Raw genomic sequence first — 15,661 nt, 5'->3', positions numbered from 1 at the left:
TTTGTTATTTTAGCTGTTTACGAAAACATATTCAGGATACAATTATATAATCAATATGGGCTTAAAGTGCAGACTCTCAGCTGTAATTTGAGAGTATTCACATCCAAATTGGAGCAAGGGTTTAGGAATTACAGCTCTTTAATACGCAGCCGCCTCTTTTTTAAGGGACCAAAAGTAATTGGACAATTGACTCAGAAGGCTGCAAAAAAAAATAACAAGGCTGCATGGGCTCTTCCCTCATTAACCTGTCATCAATTAAGCAGTTAAAAGGTCTGAAGTTGATTCCAGGTGTGGCGTTTGCATTTGGAAGCTGTTGCTGTGAACACACAACATGCGGTCAAAGGAGCTCTCAATGGAGGTGAAACAGACCATCCTGAGGCTGAAAAAAAAGAAGAAATCCATCAGAGAGATAGCAGAAATGTTAGGAGTGGCCAAATCAACAGTTTGGTACATTCTGAGAAAAAAAGAGTGCACTGGTGAGCTTGGGAACTCAAAAAGGCCTGGACGTCCACGGAAGACAACAGTGGTGGATGATCGCAGAATCCTTTCCATGGTGAAGAAAAACCCCTTCACAACATCCACTCAAGTGAAGAACACTCTCCAGGAAGTAGGTGTATCAGTATCTAAGTCTACCATAAAGAGAAGACTTCATGAGAGTAAATACAAAGGATTCACCACAAGGTGCAAACCATTAATCAGCCTCAAAAATAGAAAGGCCAGAATTGACTTTGCCAAAAAACACCTGAAGAAGCCAGCCCAGTTCTGGAACAGCATTCTTTGGACAGATGAGACTAAGATCAACCTGTACCAGAATGATGGGAAGAAGAAAGTTTGGAGAAGAATTGGAACAGCTCATGATCCAAAGCACACCACATCTTCTGTAAAACATGGTGGAGGCAGTGTGATTGCATGGGCATGCATGGCTTCCAATGGCACTGGGTCACTTGTGTTTATTGATGATGTGACAAAAGACAGAAGCAGCCGGATGAATTCTGAAGTGTATAGGGATATACTTTCTGCTCAGATTCAGCCAAATGCAGCAAAGTTGATTGGACGGCGCTTCACAGTACAGATGGACAATGATCCAAAACATACTGCAAAAGCAACCCAGGAGTTTTTTAAAGCAAAGAAGTGGAATATTCTGCAATGGCCGAGTCAATCACCAGATCTCAACCCAATCGAGCATGCATTTCACTTGCTCAAGACAAAACTTAAGGCAGAAAGACCCACAAACAAGCAGCAACTGAAGACAGCTGCAGTAAAGGCCTGGCAAAGCATCACAAAGGAGGAAACCCAGCGTTTGGTGATGTCCATGGGTTCCAGACTTCAGGCAGTCATTGCCTGCAAAGGATTCTCAACAAAATATTGAAAAGTAACATTTTACTTAGGGTTATGTTTATTTGTCCAATTACTTCTGAGCCCCTGAAATGAGGAGCGTTTGTATAAAAATAGCTACAATTCCTACATGTTTAATCATATATTTTTGTTCAACCCCTTGAATTAAACCTTAAAGTCTGCACTTCAATTCCGTTGTGGTTGTTTCATTTCAAATCCAATGTGGTGGCATGCAGAGCCCAAATCATGAAGATTGTGTCACTGTCCAAATATTTCTGGGCCTAACTGTATATAAATAGTGTAGTGTAGTTACATTTGTAAATCTTAGTTTCTGTAATGAATAAAAGAGTAATGATTCACCGGTAACACTTTATGATTTTAGATCATGCAGAGTTAAACTGCACTAAAATGCTGACTTTTTCTTTTTAGAAAAAGTGACGGCTGTGTCTCTCGTGGATCTGCTGATGTTTGCCACTAATCTAGCAGCACTTCCACCAGCAGGAATGACACCCCCTCAAGCATTGAGTTTTTATCTGATTCACCTTTTCCAATGGCGAGCACATGACAAACAAACTGAAGCTACTGCTCTTAGAGTCCTATAGTGTCAGTGTCTTCGCTCCGGTTCACCTGGGCTTCGCCCACAACTGCTGCTCCTGTCTCCGTCTGAGCGCCTGTTGTCCAGCCCCGACAGCTCCAGATCATCGGCCCCACGTCCTCTCTTCCCCCCTACTACGCTAGTTGTTGGCGACTCCATAATAAGGGACATCCACTTCTTTAACGCCATCACCCGGTGCTTTCCTGGAGCTACGGTCCCCGTCATCCTGGACAAAATGCCCCCCGTCTCGATTATTGTAATTCCTTGTACACACGTCTCAGTCAGATATCAATCCACGATCTCCAATTAGTTCAAAATGCAGCAGCTTGTCTTTTAAAGGGAACAAAAACATGTTCCCACATCAACCCCATTTTAGCTAATCTACACTGGCTGCCTGTTGGTTTCAGGATTGATTTTAAGATTATTTTACTGACTTTTAAAGTGCAACATGGACTTGCCCCTCTCTCTATCTCTGAGCTTTTATCCCCCCACAAACCTGGTCACAGTCTGAGATCCTCTGGCAGTACTCTGTTAACTGTTCCAAGGACCCGACTGACAACCAAAGGGGACAGGGTGTTTTCAGTCAGGCCTCCTACACTCTGGAACAGCCTGCCAGAGGAGATCAGACCTGCAAAGTCAGTCCCGTGTTTTATCTCATTACTCAAGACACATTTTTACAGGAAAGCTTTTATTGTGTAATCTTATTTAATTTTAAGTCTGTTTTTAAGGGTCTATTTTATAAGCTTGCATGCTTTTTATTTTTTATTTTAATTTAATTAATTAATTTATTTTGCCCCATTTTGCTTTGCAATTCTTCTTCTTGTTTTTATTGCCCACTGTGAAGCACTTTGTTACCTGTATTGAAAAGTGCTATATAGATAAAGTATTATTATTATTATTATTATTATTATTATTATTGTTATTATTATTATTATTATTATTATTAGATGAAGAAAGTTTGAACACTGACTGCTCACTACCGCTGGAGCTTTTTAATGCGAACAAAAGTGAGAAGAAGCTGCTCGTATGTCCCTCTTCAGTCCTGGAATGTTAGCGTGTGCGTGCGTGTGTGTGTGCGTGTGTGCGTGCGTGTGTGTGTCTGATCTGTGTGGGTGCGTCACATCCTCATACCTTCAGAGTGACGTCATTCTTACCTGTGATACCCAGTCAGTGTCAGATTACACACTGATCAGATGTTGTAGTTCTACTATCAGACCACTAGATGGTGCTGACTCACCTTCTAATGAAACAAACAGCAGCACTGACAGATGTGATGAAGCAGCAGTGTGGATCACACTGATCCTCCACTTTATGTTGGACACTACTGACAGCGGCTCTGATGGAGACAGAAGCTGGTCCCAATGTGTCCACTGTTTTAAATACACACTAACATGTCAAATACAGTTAGTTTTATTTTAGACAAACCTTGCAGTGTGCTTTGATCACAACTGAACTGATGCGTCTGTCTAGTGCAGATTAGTATGGTTCTAACCTTTCAAAGTATCATTCTTCTGGTTAATGATGTCTTTACAGGTAACGATGATATAGTACAGCTTTACTGATGGAATCTAACCATCTCCTCAGTTATATTCAAAAGAGAAGAAACATGTTGAAAGAACATAACATGACATTCCACTAAATAAAACAACATCATCCAAATACTGAGAATAAAAAGAAGAACAATAAGTAATAATGACATGTTTAAAACATAAAAACAAACTTAGCAAAGCAGGAATGCAGTCAAACACAAAGCATGATGGAAAATGAGATATAATGGGCTTCAGTACAATATTCGTTCTCAGTTTTAAAAACTTTATGTTGAGTATGATTTCATTTTTTGAAACATGGTTGTTGACCCACCCTTTCGTAAGAGAGACTGGGAATTGATAAGAGTTAAAGAAAGCTGATGGTGCTAAAAAGGAACAGAAACCTCTGCTTACATTTATAAATGAAACCTCTTGAAATAATCTCATGTAATGTAAATGGCATTAAAAACCTCATGAAACGTAAAAAGATAATACACCAACTCCTGCCTTTTACAGGAGACACCTAAATCAACATGAGCATGAAAAGCTTGGCAAACTGACATCAGCACAAGTGTTTTACTCATCACATAAGTCAGCAAGGAGAGGTGTAACAATTTTAATATGGCCACATTACACATTTCAAGTAGAGAACACGTCTTCAGACACAGAAGGGAGATATGTTATGGTATCTGGGAAACTTGATAATGCAATGATTCCTTGATAAACTTGTACAACCCCCATGAAGAAGGGTTGGACTTCATTAGAGGCACAATGGACATAATAGCCTCCCAAAGTCAAGGAATTACAATAATGGCAAGAGACTTTAACCTTATCATGGAGGCCAATCTGGACTCAAAGGGTAAAAGAAAACACCTCTAGGAAACGGCGGCTAGACTACTGGGAAGAGCTACTAAAGAAATTGGAAAAACAGACGTTTGGAGAACTTTAAACCCAGCACTGGAGAGCCACACAGCTGACTGAGCCCCATCAAAGCAATCAGCACTGCAGACTCTACAGCTGACAGAGCCACAACAGTGAGTTCAGCACTGGACAGTTCTACAGCTGACTAGGCCCCATAAATGAGAAGGTCCATAGCTAAGTGAGCCCAATCAATGCAATCAGCACTGGAAAGCTACAAAGCTGATTGAGCCCCATCAAAGAGATCAGCACTGAACAGCTCCCCAGCTGAGTGAGCCCCATCCATGAATTCAGCACTGGGCAGCTCCAAAGCTTACTGAGCCCTATAAAAAAGATCAGCACTGGATGGCTCCACAGTTGCCTGTGCCCAATCAATGAATTCATCACCGGACAGCTCCACAGCTGTGTGAGCCCCGTCCATGAGACCAGCACCGGACAGCTCCACTGCCACTCCAGCTTTATCAATGAGTTCAGCATTGGACATCTCCACAGCTGAGTGAGCTCCATTATTGAGTTCTGCACTAGACAGCTCCCCAGCTGACTAAGCTCCCTCAATGCAACCAGCACTGGACAGCTCCACAACTGACAGAGCCACATCACAGAAATAAGCACCAGATGGCTCCAATGCCAGTTTGGCCTTACCTAGGAGTTCAGCACTGGAGAGCTCCACAGCTGACTGATGCCACATCAGTGAATTCAGCACTGGACAGCTCCACAGCCATCGCAGAGGATGAGGACAAGCAATGAAGGTTTTGTAGATTTTACACTGACTTGGAGCCAAATGTGAATAAATTAATCTTTTTCTCAGGCGTCCTTGAGATTTAAAATGTTCACATCTTTTACTTCTGAGATTCTTTCCACATTTGTACTTATCTGATGTTTTTAAAGTACTCTCTAAGAAAAGCCTATTACTTGGCAGGTCAATCGAGTTCTCAAAGTAAAATTAAGAGCAAGTTGTTATCAACAAAATAACATCAGCAAGACCAAATCAGACTACAGTACAATTTAATTCTATAATTACTGTGCATGCTCAGAATATTTTTTCTTTTTGTACTACATTCTTTGCATTTGTATAAAACTTCACTATCCCTATATTGATAAGATAAGATAAACTTTATTTGTCCCCTGTTGGGGGAAATTTATTTTGTTACAGCAGCTTACAACACGGGACAGGGGAATACAACAATGCACTTACATAGTTAAAAAATGTAATAACAGTAATAATAGCAAGACAAGGGTAAAATAAAATGAAATAAAAATAAGATAAAATAGAATAAAATAAAAAATTAAATAAAAATAAAAATAAAATAAAATATGGCAACTATTACAGATATATACACACTATGTACATTTCTATCTGATAAATAGATAGGTAAGTTATTGCACGATAAAAATTGCACCAGGTTATTTAAAAACAAACATACACAGTATGAAGAACAGTGCAATTTCAGATAGATACAGTAGTTATTTGTGAATGTGCCAAGTCACATAGTAACTTCCATGTAGTGGAATGAAAGATGACAACAGCTGATTAACGGGACACTGCAGTGCTGGTGTTAAACAGTCTGATTGAAGATGGGATGAAGGACCTGCGGTAGCGCTCCGTCCTGCAGGGTGGGAGTCTCAGTCTCCTGCTGAAGGAGCTGCTCAGGGACCCCACAGTCTCATGCAGGGGGTGAGAGGGATTGTCCATGATGAATGTCAGCTTGGCTAACATCCTCCTCTCACCCACCTCCTCTATGGAGTCGCAGAGGAAAGCCCAGGACAGAACTGGCCCTCCTGACCAGTCTGTTAAGTCTTTTCCTGTCCCTGTCTGTGCTACCTGCTCCCCAGCAGACCACTGCATAGAAGAAAGCAGACGCTACCACAGTATCATAAAATGTCCGTAACGGAGTCCTGCACACTCCAAAGGACCTCAGTCTTCTCAGCAGGTGCAGACGACTTTGGCCCTTCTTGTACAGGACGTTGGTGTTGTGTGACCAGTCCAGTTTATTGTTGAGGTGAACACCCAGGTATTTGTAGGTCTCCACCTTCTCGATGTCCAATTCCTGGATGTTCACCGGTGCAGTCTGGGGTGTTTTCCTGCGGAAGTCGATCACCATCTCCTTGGTCTTGCTGGTATTGAGCAGAAGGTGGTTTAGCTCACACCAGTCGACAAAGTCCACGATGACCTCCCTGTACTCCAGCTCGTCCCCCTCAGACATACACACGACGATGGCTGTGTCATCGGAGAACTTCTGGAGGTGACAGCTCCCAGAGTTGTAGCTGAAGTCCGAGGTGTACAGAGTGAAGAGGAAGGGGGAGAGCACTGTCCCCTGTGGTGCTCCTGTGCTGCAGACCATCATGTCAGACACAGTCCTGGAGCCTCACATACTGTGGTCTATTGGTGAGGTAGTCTGTAGTCCATGCAGCCAGGTGACAGTCCACGCCAGCCTTCTCTATATTGGAGGAAAAACTAAACAAAAACAGATTATGAGATTACAAATTTTTAATTTAATTTAAAGGTTTTTCTTAAGTTTTTTTTTTAACTGTTGGAAATGGGCTTCAATAGAAACCAGTTCCAGGTCATTCATTGTGAAGATACAACATTTAAAGAACAATGTTACAACAAGGCCAAGAGTCAGAGTATTGTACAGAACTCTGCTATCAATCAATCAATCAATCAATCAATCAATCAATGAATCAATCAATCAAACCAACCAATCAACCTTTATTATTACTTGAGAGATCATTGAGGAGCAACCCTCGTTTACAATGATAGATTCATTTACAGTGACATTTAAAAAACAAACAATGCATCAAGAGTATCAAAGTCATCAAATAGGATATTTTTTTTTATATGGATGTAAAAACAATTAAAACAAAAAGCAGTTTTTCCCAGTTCTGACCAAACTCGAGGAACATGCAGAAGCAGCTGGTTTTGAGGTGTGAGTCTGATATAAACGGTCTGGGTAATGAAGAAGTTCAGTGATGTGTGTTGGTAATTTTCCTAAGACAGCTTTATAGATGGTATGGTTAGCAGGTAGTGATGGGAAATAGAATCATGACAGGGTGAGACAAGAACCCGACACAAAGCAGAGTGGTCGTGTCTCACCCTGAAGGGTTGTTACGGTTCTTAAACGTTGTTCTAAAACGAGTTTTTAACTTAATCCCTGACTCAAGCTAGTCTGCCTATAGACAGACCCCGTCCCCCCTCCCCCTTTTGACAGTATTACTGAATTCTTCAAGAGCACCTGGCTTCTACCTGGAGTGAACCACATTACCTCCCTGAGCTCATGGTAACCTTGTTTCCTTTTCAGGTATAATATCAGTTTGTGAGTTTCATCAAGACTATCAAATAAGATGAAAACCCAGCACAAGATTACCCTTACCTCACTGACTTGAAACAGGGCAGGCCACCTCACCATGCAGTCAAACATCACCATCAACAGAGCCCTATTTGATGTGTTCTATCTCAAGCACACCTATTGTAACTGTTGAAGCCCTTGATAAATTCACTCCAGGCGTGCTTGAGACAACACCTGATATTTAAATGCTTCCTCTTATGATCGATTGTATTCATTGAATCATTTTAAGACTGCAATAGTCGTTAAAAGTGGAATTTTTTGTTGCATTTTGAGAAAACACTTCAAATGTTCGTTTTGTCAAGCTGTTTAAATTGTTTGATTTTTTTATTTAGTTTACTGCAAACAGCTGAAAGCTTGTACATTTTGTGAATAAGCCTGATTTACATTGGGGGTTTAATAATTCTGAGGGCAACGGTATGTCTCCACATGCCTGATACAATTGGGCGGTGGGACCTGCAATAGGTTCCCTGTAGTCAATCCCAATTTGTTATGGTGAAGATGCAGATATTTTATGACATATATCATAAAAAGGATTTCAAAAAACACATTTGAAGAGGGCCTGAGCTGATCACCACGCTTGGTAAGCGGGCGGTCTGGCGATGAGTGGAGGACTGAGCTGGGCTTAAGTACTACAGACAGAGTTGGTGGCTTGATTGTAGATTAGCAGCAGGTGAGCAGACTTGATTGCAGCAAGGTGAGTAGAGTCCAGTCCATCTCCAGGTGAGCAGACAAACAAGACAAACACACAGGGAGAGGGAAACAGAAGAAAGGGGAGGGAGGAGCCGAGGAACCTCACACTCTGTGTGCGGCTGCATCTTGGTCTTTTTTATTCTTTTTGCAGGCTTTAAGTCTGATGAAAGTGGAGTGAGGGAGGGAGGCAGAGAGAGTGATGACAGTGTCCCAATACTTTGTTTTATAGGTGCTTGTGTTAGAAAAGTCAGCAACCTCTTATGACACATTGAGTGCAGGCAGAGAGGGAGAGCCTGAAACCCTGATGTGATGTAAGATCAGGCAATGTTCGAGAACAAAGTTTTAGTAGCTGAACTGAAAAAGAAAAAAACCCTTTTTGATGTCATAAAAATGTTGATGTACTTTATTTTTGTTCAAAAATGTAACCTTGCACATTCAGTACATTTCATTACCTTCATTGGATTCCAAAATCGAGATCGTTGTGAGAATTGCTTTACATTCACTAGTAAGAACCACACAACAGCAATATGAGTTTGATCATTTCCTGAAAATGTAGCAGTATGTGTGTAGAGACTGATGTATGGATGTATGTTTTGATGAGTGATGAATGTGCCTGACTATGTGGTGCAGCCCGGAAGAGGGAGCTGATCTTGACCCAGACTGTTCCTAGGATTGGACGGAGGCATTGGAGAAAGAAACACAGAGTTCAGTAGGGGATAGGGAAGAAAGAAGGTTAAATGAAAGAAGGGGTAGGGAAGGGAGGGCGGGTTGAAAAAGTCATAGATAAAAAGAATTGAGTCTATTGCCTGTGTTGAAGGAGGTCTGTCAGGTGATTGATGGTGTGGTTCTAGAAGCATTCTCTTTTCTACCTCCCTGATAGTCCCATGTTTCTTTCAAGAACCGCCCATCCAGAAGAGTCCTTCTGCACTGCAGCCTGGGTCCCAGCAGGGGGTGACGGTGGGATGTTTAGCTGCACAGCTGGCTAACTTGAACTGGGGTTTGCACGTTGACCCCACGTCAGCGGTTAAAGCCTGTCAGGTCAGGTGAGAGCTGTGTGATCTCATTCTATCTGATTTGATTGATAGACCTGAATTAAATGATGGCTTGCTTCCATTTGCTCAGTTTCAAACGTCTTATTCATTGACTCTCCAGAGATCACTGAGACTGGCACAACCGAAGACAGTCCAGCTGCAGACCTCCACAGTCAGGCCCCTACCTCTGCAGACCTCCCCCATGAAGCCCCTCCAAAGTCAGGCCCATACCTCTGCAGACCTCCCTGTGAAGCCCCTCCACAGTCAGGCCCCTATCTCTGCAGACCTCCCTGTGAAGCCCCTCCACAGTCAGGCCCCTATCTCTGCAGACCTCCCCCGTGAAGCACCTCCACAGTCAGGCCCCTACCTCTGCAGACCTCCCCGTGATGCACCTCCACAGTCAGGCTCCTACCTCTGCAGACCTCCCCATGACGCCCCTCCACAGTCAGGCCCCTACCTCTGCAGACCTCCCCATGAAGCCCCTACACAGTCAGGCCCCTACCTCTGCAGACCTCCCCCGTGAAGCACCTCCACAGTCAGGCTCCTACCTCTGCAGACCACCTCCATGAAGCCCCTCCACAGTCAGGCCCCTACCTCTGCAGGCCTCCCCAGTGAAGCACCTCTACAGTCAGGCCCTTATCCCTGCAGACCTCCCCGTGAAGCCCATCCACACTCAGGCCCATACCTCTGGAGACCTCCCCCGTGAAGCACCTCCACAGTCAGGCTCCTACCTCTGCAGACCTCCTCCATGAAGCCCCTCCACAGTCAGGCCCCTACCTCTGCAGTCCTCCCCATGACGCCCCTCCACAGTCAGGCCCCTAGCTCTGCAGACATCCCCATGAAGCCCCTACACAGTCAGGCCCCTACCTCTGCAGACCTCCCTATGAAGCCCCTCCACAGTCAGGCCCCTACCTCTGCAGACCTCCCGGTGACGCCCCTCCACAGTCAGGCCCCTACCTCTGCAGACCTCCCCATGAAGCCCCTTCACAGTCAGGCCCCTACCTCTGCAGACCTCCCCGTGAAGCCCCTCCACAGTCAGGCCCCTACCTCTGCAGACCTCCCCATGACGCCCCTCCACAGTCAGGCCCCTACACAGTCAGGCCCCTACCGCAGCAGACCTCTCCATGAAGCCCCTCCACAGTCAGGCCCCTACCTCTGCAGACCTCCCCGTGACGCCCCTCCACAGTCAGGCCCCTACCTCTGCAGACCTCCCCGTGAAGCCCCTCCACAGTCAGGCCCCTACCTCTGCAGACCTCCCCATGACGCCCCTCCACTGTCAGGCCCCTACACAGTCAGGCCCCTACCTCAGCAGACCTCTCCATGAAGCCCCTCCACAGTCAGGCCCCTACCTCTGCAGACCTCCCCGTGAAGCCCCTCCACAGTCAGGCCCCTACCTCTGCAGACCTCCCTGTGAAGCCCCTCCACAGTCAGGCCCCTACCTCTGCAGACCTCCCCATGACGCCCCTCCACTGTCAGGCCCCTACACAGTCAGGCCCCTACCTCAGCAGACCTCTCCATGAAGCCCCTCCACAGTCAGGCACCTACCTCTGCAGACCTCCCCATGACGCCCCTCCACAGTCAGGCCCCTACCTCAGCAGACCTCTCCATGAAGCCCCTCCACAGTCAGGCACCTACCTCTGCAGACCTCCCCATGACGCCCCTCCACAGTCAGGCCCCTATCTCTGCAGACCTCCCCAGGAAGCCCCTCCACAGTCAGCCCCCCTACTTCTGCAGACCTCCCCATGAAGCCCCTCCACAGTCAGGCCCCTACCTCTGCAGACCTCCCCGTGAAGCCCCTCCACAGTCAGGCCCCTATCTCTGCAGACCTCCCCATGAAGCCCCTTCACAGTCGAGGCTGGAAACACCCAAAAGTTTCAAAACAAAATCCTGTTGAACTTCCAGTTTAACCTTTCAGTTGTTTTTCTTACTCTAATCTGTAAAAAGTATGCAAGATATTAGAAAATAAAATCTGGTGTTCATTTCCAGTTTAATTTTTAACTTTTTCAACTGATTTATGAAGTAAGAATGGAAAATGAACTCTACTGAGTGTGAAATACATTTGAAGAAAAACAAAGCTCATTAGGCCTCATTCACTAATAAATGAGCAGAAATGTTCTTACTCTGCGCATAAAATAAGTGCTTACGCAAAATCACCATCGGATTCATGACACGTGCGTACCAGACAATTTTGTTCTCACCACTGTGCGTATATTAGTGAAATAGAATCATTCTTAATCGACAGGCGCGTGCCCGCAACCTGCAATCAGCATACTACCACTACCACATTCATCCATATAAGGACATCTGTTCAGTGCATCAAGCGGCTGAATTTCACCTCAGCAGAAATAGAGGTGATTGTTTCGGAGGTTGAGGCAAGAAAACCGACACTTTTCCGCAGCGTATCAGCAGGAGTCACAATGACAAAAAAAATGAAGCCTGGGTTTCTTTCTGATGGTGCGTTCACACCAAACGCAATTTTTTCGTATTGCGCGAACAAATCCCATGGAAAGTCAATGTGTAGACACGAATTCACACTGGGCGACTGTTGAAGTGACACGCCACTAGATTGACGTGAATTTCGCGTCTTCGCGCAAGTTCAAAATATTCAACTACAGCGACAAAGTCACGTGACACTGTGGCACCATGGCCAATCAGTTGTCGTTGATCGATGACGTCAGAAATGGAGGAGAAAATTGTAATTGCCCTGTGTGCTCGACCAGAGCTGTGACACAACATTACACATACACCGTGACCACCTTCGAAAAGACAAAGCCTGGCAGGAGATCGGGAAGGAACTTGGAATCTCTGGTAAGTTAAACAAAATAAATAGTTTTTTGTATCTAAAAATCTGACCCAAACTAGCCAGCAACGCGTGCATGCAGCACGTCAGCTGCATGGAGGAAGGAGGAAGGAAAGTGAGAGGAAGATTGGGTCAGCAGCGGGCACAGGGAAAAAGTGGAAGTACTCTTCCACTTTTTCAACATGGGTTGAGGATGACAGGACCGCAGAGTACTCTCCAGCAGGTGCAACAACGGAGGGGACAGAGGAGGCAGCAGGACCCTCACATTCAGCCCCAGGTGGGTGACAAGTAATGACACATAACCTATATTATAGCAGAGTTTCCGTCTTCACACATGTATAGGTAATTGTTTACGTCTTCTGAGAAACAGAATTGACCGCTGAAATACGTAAATAATCTGTAGATTAATGTGGATCACGTTTATGACTACAACAAGTACAACAAGTACAACAAAAGAGTGGATGAAAAAATGTCAGACTCTTCACTGTGCTTATAAAATAACCCACTAGAATCACAGGGTGGATCTGGTCATGCGTCTATTGTGTGCCAACTACATTGAACAGCAACATAAATGAACGGGAAAAGGAAAACATTTGAGCTGGGATGACTTTGCCTATAGGCCTACTTGAGGGTTTTATGCATTCAAAGTTAGATGGAAAAACAAAGGCAGGATGCTCTCATGACTGGCACTGAAATATATCAGGAGTAGTGATATAGCTCCAGATTAAATTAAGAGACAAGTTCACGTTATTCTTTCTCTCAGCATCTCTACATGCATTTAAATGGAATGCATGGATTTCAACACAGGCTCATTTCATTCCACCTCATGAGGTAGTGATGTGGCAATCATTAATGTTGTCCACACTAAAATAATGTGATAATGCATATCAACCAGAGGTAAACATGTTTTAGCTGTGGTCGGTTAGGAGCTGCATGAGCTCAATGTTTGTAAGTGATGCTTTGCCAATGACTCGGTCCATGATGTCACCACAGAATAACAATGTGATGAGGAGGAGGAGGAGGATGAGGTGGAGGCAGCCACCCCAACTGCACTTGAGCAGCAGCCACTCATTGGTAAGTATATGACAGTTCAGTTTTCATTCATTTACATGTATTGACACTCATTTATGCATAAATGGTAAATAAAACACAATTCCAAGTTGTTGATGTCCTTTATTGCTTTATTGTCAGCCTCTTAAATTAATATCACGTTCAATTAGATGGTGTAATTGTTCACTGAGTTCTTTTCTTGTCATGCAGGTAGGAAGAGGACACGGAAGACATCCAAGGGGCGGGAGGCTGAGATAGAGGACCTGCTCATTGAAGCCCTGCGAAAGCAGCAGCAGCGAGTCCCCCAGCCTCCTGTCCCACCTGTGTCGGAGGACGAAATGTTCCTCAGGAGCCTGCTTCCTTCCCTGCAGAAATTGTCACCTCAAAGGAAGGAGTATGTTAAATTTCACATCCACAAATTGATCTTTGAGGCCAGCAATGCTGAGCACGATTCGGAACAAATTGGATAGTGCCTGGGGTGACAATCTCTGCAGGAAATGAAGCAGGTATCCAATTTTCATTTAGTGAAATCCTTATTTTTATTATGGAATGTATATATTATTATATATGTGCCAAATAAAATTGTCAGTACTTAATGAAAACATACCCCTGTCCCGTTTTTCGTCTTACCTGAAGAAAGTGGTTACAGCCAGGTTTTGTTTGGTGTTTGCTGCTACATGTGTTCATACACACAGTCACCGAACACTTACTGCATGTACTACATAATGAAAAGTAAACAGTTTGTGTGTTTACCTATGCAGACTACAGTTCTATGTCAAGATAGTTACAGTAAATTTAGGAACAGCATGATGTATGTATAAACTGCTATTATACATAGCAGTTCACTGATGACCACAACGCCACACTGAATGTCATCAAATATTAACTTATCCTTGCGACACTGCAGTCTTCTGTGGAGAAGAAGGAGGTAAAGGTCTCCCTCATCCTGATGGCCTCCCTTGCTGAGTTGTTGGCAGCAACTCGTCCAAGACCTGGCAGTGGCTCAGCTTCAACAGCTGGGATGCCCCCCCTCATCCCAGCTGCCTGGGTTGTCTTCCGCAGGAAGTTGTGGAGGACAAAGGTGGCCTTCACGCAGGTCTCTGCAACTTCTGGACGGACCTCAATCACACGCCTGTACATCCTCCACTGGGAAGATAAGATGCCGAAGGCATTCTCCACCACCAGCTGAGCCCGCGACAGACGATAATTGAGGACCCAGTGCTCCTGTGAAAGGGTGCGGCCGGGGTATGGCCTCATGAGGTTTCTCCTCAGAGGAAACGCCTCATCAGCGACAAGGACGTGTGGCTGGGGTCCTCTGTGGTCTCTCTCCAGGAAGGGGCAGGTCGGCAGGCAGCTGGAGGGTGCCAGACCTCAGTGCTCGACCAAAGGCTGAGTGAGATAGGATCCCTCCATCACTCGACCTACCATATCCCCCGACATCAATGATACGGTAGCAGTATTCTGCATCAACAACTGCCAGGAGAACAAGTGAGAATGTTCTCTTGTAATTGAAGAACTGCGATCCGGAATTAGAAGGGCCTTCATCTCCACGTTTCCCATTCAGCGCTCCACAGCAGATTGGGAAATTCCAGCGTTACTCAAACTTGAGGGCTATGGCCCTCCACTCCTCTGTGCTGGGTACAGCCATGAATTCATCCACCAGGCAATCCCAAATGGCTGAGGCAACATCTGGTACAAAACTTGCCACAGTGGAGACCCCAACACGGAAACTGTTGGCGATGCTCCTGTATGAGTCGCCTGTGGTCAGGTACCTTTAATGTAGTACAGGACACAGTTTAAAATACGATACGGTGCAGTATACACTGTTGGTGGTATAAGTAGATCATTTCACATTTACTGTATACAGTAACCACATATACAGCTTCTGAGATGGACAGAATAGCACAAAGTGAGACTATTCATAGGTTCCTGTTTAAGATTATTTAATATTCACGTTTACTGGTATGAACATTTACGATAACCAAAAACTTGAGTAGAATGAGGTATGACAGTGATGAAACTCTGACACAAGAAAGGAATTGTTTCCATGTGTGCGTGTGTGTGTGTGTGTGTATGCGTGCGTGTGTGTGTGTGTGTGTGGAAGATGCTAATGAAAAGACAATTATGACTGGTCTCTTACTTTTCTCCTGTTTTCTCTAAAAGGTTACACAGTTTGGCAATACTTTTGCATATATTTCTAAATCCCTGACACAATTTAAGATGACATAATTTTGTCGCTACCTCATCAACACTGAAATTATGATAGGCAGAATGGATCCAAACAATTTAAAATCACAACAATTCTTTTGTTATCCTCTTGTGGACAAGGTCAGAAAGCATTAACTGAAGTTTCAATGAAAGTATATCCT

At 44.5% G+C, this 15,661-nt stretch overlaps 1 long non-coding RNA gene across 1 annotated transcript; it reads left to right on the top strand.

Annotated features, from left to right (window-relative positions):
- The first annotated feature begins 12,133 nt into the window (after positions 1-12,133).
- Positions 12,134-13,828, top strand: LOC117814845. The gene is made up of 3 exons (XR_004631652.1): positions 12,134-12,519; positions 13,236-13,316; positions 13,503-13,828. It is a non-coding gene; the product is annotated as an uncharacterized LOC117814845 (long non-coding RNA).
- Positions 13,829-15,661: the final 1,833 nt, after the last annotated feature.

Source organism: Notolabrus celidotus, chromosome 6 (genome assembly GCF_009762535.1).
Source record: "Notolabrus celidotus isolate fNotCel1 chromosome 6, fNotCel1.pri, whole genome shotgun sequence".
In the NCBI taxonomy this organism is placed as follows: Eukaryota; Metazoa; Chordata; class Actinopteri; order Labriformes; family Labridae; genus Notolabrus; species Notolabrus celidotus.
This window is presented reverse-complemented; position numbering and strand designations above follow the sequence as displayed.